This window comes from Castanea sativa, chromosome 1, assembly GCF_040712315.1.
Source record: "Castanea sativa cultivar Marrone di Chiusa Pesio chromosome 1, ASM4071231v1".
In the NCBI taxonomy this organism is placed as follows: Eukaryota; Viridiplantae; Streptophyta; class Magnoliopsida; order Fagales; family Fagaceae; genus Castanea; species Castanea sativa.
The window spans coordinates 31,367,937-31,375,006 of NC_134013.1; the positions used below are offsets into that span (position 1 = coordinate 31,367,937).

A 7,070-nucleotide genomic window follows, 5' to 3' on the forward strand; every position below is an offset into this window, starting at 1 on the left:
CTATAATGCTTTTACAATAAACACAATTTAGGATAGAATGAATAAATATCAATACTTTTAAGTTAATTAATTTGAAAATAAAAACACCATACAATCTATTTTAGAAAATAAAATCATACATAAAAACATTTGAAAAACTTTTAGTATATTATCATACTTTAATTCTTGTACGTAAATTTATTTTTCATTTTATTTTTAATTAAGAAAATGATTTGTTTGATACCATACATTTAGATTAATCTTTTAATTTCATTAAATAATGATTAAATATTTTATATTAATTTTTTTTTATCTTTTTGTTTAATTTGAAATATATACTTATAGTTACCTACGAGGTATCTAAACTACAACAATATCTAACTCTAGGCATAAAAAAAAAAACTTATAACACTTACATTATTTTTTATATTTAAATCAAACATTTTCTTAATTAGCTAATTTTTTTTAATTATACTAATTTAAAATTTTTGAAAATAATTTTGTTTTCAACTTTTTATTTTCATTTTGAACCTTTAAATTGAAATCCTAACTTTGTCATTGTCTCTAACCACGTGAAATGCCAATAAGATCAAACATGTTATGTTTGTATTCTTTATAGACTTGAAATGCTAAACGCTACAATTGACAGTGAATCAGTGATAATAATTGAACGTGTTCCTCTTTATGCTACAAGAACGTTAACGTGTTCCTCTTTATGCTACTGCAGTCAAAAAATACATATCTCTCATATGCGATATCACTCTCATGGGGTTTACGAGCATGCAGTGGATCCACATGTTTGTAAAGGACTATTGCAATTGCAATATGATACTTATTTGATTTGAGGTCATTAGGGCAGACCAAAAAAAAAAAAAAGAAGTCAAATGAGAGGATTGCTAATCAATAATAAGGACCATGTTAATAGATTATAGGGTCCTCTTTTATCAAACTCTAAGTGATAAATGAGAAGAGTAAAAAAGTAGGGTTATTGGCTAAGCACCAGTTAATTCTTTTTCTTTTGGGTAAAAAAAAGTTAGTACTTAATTTTTAATTGTCTAATCATTAACACTCTCCCTTACTATTAAAACCACGTTTATATTATTTTTTAGCTGAAAGTATTATAGAAAAAAGATATGTGTGCTATGGCAGACAAAAATAAGGTAAACTGACTTTTTACCTCACACAATTAATTTATAAAGATGGGGTGCCAATCAATCTTCATTGCCCTTAGTGTAGTGAGTTGATCTTGAGATGAGAGAATAAATACTTGGAGTAAAATTAAGACAAGGGAATTGAATAACAATAGTCTTGGATTGATTAAATTATGTTCCTCGGGAATGGTCCACGGAATAGGTTTACACTTGTTCTTAAATTACCATGATGTTTCTTTCTCCTTTTCTCTCAGATGTTTCATCCCCTTTTCACAGAGGCCTCTCTGTCTTATATAGTCACCGAGATTGTATCTTGGGCTTCCATTTGTAGGGCTAGAGTTTATTTTCCTTGATACTTGTTCCATCAAGGACTTATTAGAAGGTTTTTGCACTAGGCTGTGAGTTGTACTAACACTGTTCAGGGGTCATTTCTTCATTAATTCTGCCAGCTAAGTGGGTTCAGAGCATTGAATGCGGAGGTGATAGATGTTTTATCTGCATTCTACCTTTCTTGCTTTAAGATCAACTTTGCCTTCCTTCCTCAGTTTGTGTCCGATGGTCCTCAACATTGGTCTTTGGCCCTTCTGAGGACATGTTAGCATTCTCGGGATCCTTGGGTATTTAGTTTACTTGAGCTTGTGGTTGGGTCGTCGTATACCCCGATGACTCGTTGATAGTATTTTCCAAGGTGTGTTCTTCTGACATTGGTCTCTTCTCATTCAATCCTGTCCTTTACTTCTCAACCTCCCCACATGTACAATTCTAATTATATTTTAATGTGTGGATATGCAAAATAACATACAGATAGGAAAAAAATAATAATAATAATAAAAAAAATTAAAAAATATCTATGAAATTAATTTTTTTAATGTGAAAATAGTGTTCATCAACTTAGCAAGCATGATATTATTGTAAACTACTCATACAATTGTTTTACTTATTTTATTTTTTTGAAAAATTTCATATGGTTGTTAAAGCAATAAAATTCCTATTTAATTTCTATCTTCTTCATCCTTTATTTATTTATTTTAAAGAAACTATCAACACATTAACAATTGAACCATTTAAAAAAAATAGAGAGGTTCAAGGTTTATAAGTTGGACTATAGTTCAATCAAGGTCAAACCATAATAATGTTATAATAATTTAACAAAATAGGAAAAAAAATATATATATATATTTATTTATATATAAAAAATGAGCAATATTGAGTTATAAAAAATTAATTAATTTCAAGTATATTTTCATAAATTTTTATATAATAAAAATACAAATAATATAACATAAAAAGACTGTAATAATGATAAATGCTAAATAGCTTTTCATGAATAAAAAAAGTAATGATAGATGCTAATATATTATTTATTTCAACAAAGTAATATGAAATTTTACTTATTTTATTTGGATATTGTGGGGAGTAAAAGGACCCAAGTGGGCATGTGGGCCTTTGGGCTCTAGCAAGGAGGGCCGATCTGTTCATAAGCTAGGAATTTGTTAGTACTATGAATCGGCCCATATGCCGAGGGACCGAAGATACAGCTGAGGGTGAGTTCCTCCTCGGACCGTTCCAAGGGGACTTGGAGATTCACTACAAAGGTCAAGGCAGAATTCTGGAAAGACTGTTGGTTATAAGGAGGAGGCCTTGAACCTTCTAGATGCACCAGTGTTAAAGAAAATATCAAGAGCAAAGGCTGCCACCTCCACATTAAAGACTCTGCATCTACCTTCCTGGCCGCATTAATGGGGAAATGACCCCTGAACAGTAGGGCTGAAACTTCTAGTCATTGTCCAAAAGGCATCAGGGAAGGAAGTATTTAAGGGGGGTGAAGGCCAAAGAGATGGGGGGTTGGTAACTAAGAAAGAACTTAAGAATTGTAACTTTTAAAGAAAGAAAGAGAAATAATACAGAAGTAGTCCTCGGCTCAAGTCCGAGGAGACCCATTTGCAATTATCATTCATTATTTACAAGTGTTTGTTTATAAAAGCCCGTTATCAAGTTCTCAGTACCTTGAATCTAGATTTCGAACCCACACTCTACAAATTTGATTGTTTAAGGCTCATTGGGCCTGAGCCCATAACCTTCTTTGGGTCCAGGTGCAATTGTGCACTTACAGATATATAATCCGTTATTTAGTTCTTTAATAGCTACATCTAATTTTTAAACTATATTTATATACAATAATTTTTCCATCCTTCACGAACAAAAGTGTGCAAGTAAAAAGGAAGAAGTGTGCAAGTCAAGTTGTTATAAAAAAAAACAGGTGAACCCCTAAACAGGAGCAAAAAGCTGGCTGAAAGGCTGGGGGCAAAAGCACGCTCAAACCGTAGCAAAAAGCCAGCTGAGGCCTGCAAAACATTTCAGCGTAAGTCCATTTAAAACGCACGCTCATCAGCAAAAGCCCAATATAATAAACGTTTTTTTTTTTAATGAATAAACTTTCTTTTTAGTCTCAATAAACTTTCGAATTTAAGTAGGAGGTATAGAATGGAGATTATTTAAACTTTTTTTTTGAGGGGAGAGATTATTAAACTTAATGGGCACTAGGACAAGTGTTTTTTTTTGGATAGGAAACGTTAAAACTCTTATTCCATAGTTAGGCGAAATTAGTTACAGATGTCTTGAGCACAGGCCTGCTCTATATGGTTCGGACAAGTCTCCATCCAAGCAACATAGCTAGCTAAAGATTTAGCATACTGAGCTAACATACTATAGGCACTAGGACAAGTGTTTATACTATAGTATAATGTCAGCCAAAAGTTTTGTAATTTAACCGATTAGTATTTTTAATGTTTTCGACTGAGACATATACAATCCAGATCCTCACTCTCAACTGTCAAAAAATAAAAACAAAAAATACTAAAGAATATCTAATTCATAAGCTTAAGTTACTAGACAAGAGTAATCCCAAAGCCCAATTAGCACGTATATATACGTACCCATGCATAATCAAACATACTCGGAGCTATATAACATTACATTTCTTTATACTCCCTTTCACGTCCAAGTCTCAATGAAAACCAAATCTAAGAGAGATGACTCCAGCATGTATAAATAAAAAATAAAAAAAGCAAACTAGTTCAACTTTGATGTTAAGCTAAACGCAAAAACTGTGACGGCAACAAAACAGCTAAAGTTAAAAAAATTTAACTTTGAGCTAAAGTAGATAGCAGTCCATGCTATAGCTCAAAACTTAAAACAAAAATAATATTTTAATATAGTATTAAAAAAAAATTTAATGTATTGATAGTTGTGGTTATTGATTATTGTGTTAGATATATTATTTTAATATTTTGAATGTTAATATAAAACTTTTGTTATAGGGTGTATTATAAAGTGGGTTGTTAAAATAAATAAAGTAGTGTTTTGAGTGGTTAAAATCTAAATTTTTTAGATGCTTTACTGTGAAAGCTCTAAGCAGCCCACTATAGCAAGTAGTCAAAATATTTTAGGTATAAGAGCTTTGCTATAGTGTGTATGTTTAGTGTTTGGGTTACATTTGTTCAGTGGTGGCTCCAGAATTTTTTTTAAGGTGTTCCTTAATAAGCATAAATTATACAATCTTATTTCTTTTTAGCCTTTAGGTAATTAGGTTTAATTCAATGTTATTAATTCCATTCCATTCCGACTGTAACAGTCGGAAAATACCGTGTCGGTAAACAAATCAGAATAGTAACCCACCCTATTTCACTTTGGAAAAAATTTTGGGTCATTCCGGTCTATTTCAGGTGTTTCGATAAATACCGGTCGAAATTCAAAATTCGGCCGGCATGAAGTTTGTGCTTAAAAAAAGAAAAAAATTGTTCTTAAAACCAAAACAAATTTGCATTCTATAAACCAAAAAACTTCAAAAGGAAAAAAAAATGAAAAGAAAAGAAATGAACAAAGGTACCTATATAGCTAAAAAAAAAAAATTGTATTGAGAAATTTGAGACTCAAAACTTGAGAAGAGGTACTGCCGCACTAGTACTGGTAGAAAACACAAAAGTTACGAACAAGGAGGAAGGCAAAATGTAGATGTAAAAGTGTAGATAAAGACGTGATAAAATTTAAAAGTATGAAGTGTAAAAATCGAGGAGACAGAAAATAGGTGTGATTAAGAATAAATAAGAAAAAATAATTAAAAATGAGAAGTAAGTAATAAATGTTTGGTGAGGAAAAATAATACTGTAGTTAAAAATAATAAAAGGTTGAAATTGTGTTGTATTGGACAGTGTACTTAGTCGAAGGAATCAAGTCACTACCCAGCCTGTAGTAGTTTTATTATAATTTTTTTTTTCAGATTTTAGTTCAAATTTCTTTTGAGTTTTCCCTTTTTACTTGAAAGACTCCAATATATTGTTAAGTTGCTCAAATTATGGACCAAAATTTAATTTTGTTGACATAAAAAAAAACTAGACTATTTCCAAAAAAATTTTAAAGATAAATAAATATAAAATTTTAAATTATTACCCTGACCATAAGGTAGTGCCGCCACTGCATTTGTTTATTGTGAGTGCCCTAAGGGCTGCATTTGTTTGAAATGTTTTTGGATATTCAAGTATTGAGCAATGCGGTAGTATTTCATTTTTCAAAATCTTTCGGCTGTTACCCTTCCGCTATTGGAAAATATAAATTTATATTTAAGGGAGAAAGGATTTTTATTTTTTTTATTTAAAAAAACAAGCTGTTACTGTATTACACATCTCACTTCTATTAATAACTTAATGAGACAGTGAATATATATTCTCAGCTAATAAATTAGAACACTAAAAATAATACAAAGGATTTCTATTACCTTATCAGCCAAATGCCAATGGGCTACAGCTGGGATAGCACCTTTGCCACTCCCCTAAACCCTGTGGCTGAGTCCAAACTCCAAACCCACCTCCTCCTCTTCCCAAAAACGAAACCCCTTGTCACTTCTTACTCTTGTTACTAAATAATTTCGTTCTAAATTTATTGCATGAAAAGCAATTGAAGACAAAATAAAATTCTCTAAATATTTAAGGATATAACATTATTCTATACTCACTATTTTTTTTTATTGATAATCCACGCTCACTAAAATTATTCAATACACTACATTCCTCTCATGTAAAATTGGATTCAATCAAAAGCAAAATAGTATAAGCATTAACAGGGGCGTAGCCAGAAATTTTTACATGGGGGGCCGATTTGAAGTATTGATATAAAAAACATAAATTATAAGTCTATTGAATATGAAATTTCAATTTTAATATATTTTAAACATTAATGAACATACAAAAACTATCTACTTCACGATAGACATATACAAAAATATCCACACAAAAAAAAACAAAAATTAATAATAATCCTTAAACAAAAACAAAAATTAAACACACAAGTATTGGTACACAACATAAACCAAACAATTTAACAACATCCACAGCCACATGATATCAACTAATCAAAAATAGGTAACAAATCAAAACAATTTTACCTTAAAAACTTTGTTTTCACAAAGTGCAAAGATGGGTGTGGCCGGCTGTGTCGGTGTGGCAATGCCTACAACTGTGGATCTTCCCTTCAAGACTCATCACAAACAATCTTCCAATGCCTTCAATCATATATTTCTCTAAAAATCTATGAAAATATAAAGAGCATATGAATATTTAGGTGAAGATAGTTTAGAAAATTATATATATATATAAAAAAATAAAAAAAATAAAAACTAAAAAGAGATGAAGGTCTAGTGCTTAAGAAAGAGAAGAAAACTCACTAGGCAGTCACCAAGTTCCAAATACTGAAATTTGACAATGAAATATGCTGAGTGATTTGTTTTAGAAAGCAAGAAGAAAGAAAAAATTGGATTTTTTTTTTTTTTTTGGGGGACTGTGAGGACTGATGGCTGATGTTGAGTTTTGGGGGCTGGTAGTGGTAGTAGTGGGAAGTGAAAGTGTACCACAGAAGGAAAAAAAAAAGAAAAAAGAATAACAAGTA

At 30.7% G+C, this 7,070-nt stretch overlaps 1 long non-coding RNA gene across 1 annotated transcript; it reads right to left on the minus strand.

Moving 5' to 3' along the window:
• Nucleotides 1–3,431: 3,431 nt before the first annotated feature.
• LOC142613479 (uncharacterized) lies at nt 3,432–6,860 on the minus strand. The gene is made up of 3 exons (XR_012840284.1): nt 6,850–6,860; nt 6,571–6,713; nt 3,432–3,475 (listed from the first exon to the last, which is right to left on the minus strand). It is a non-coding gene; the product is annotated as an uncharacterized LOC142613479 (long non-coding RNA).
• Nucleotides 6,861–7,070: the final 210 nt, after the last annotated feature.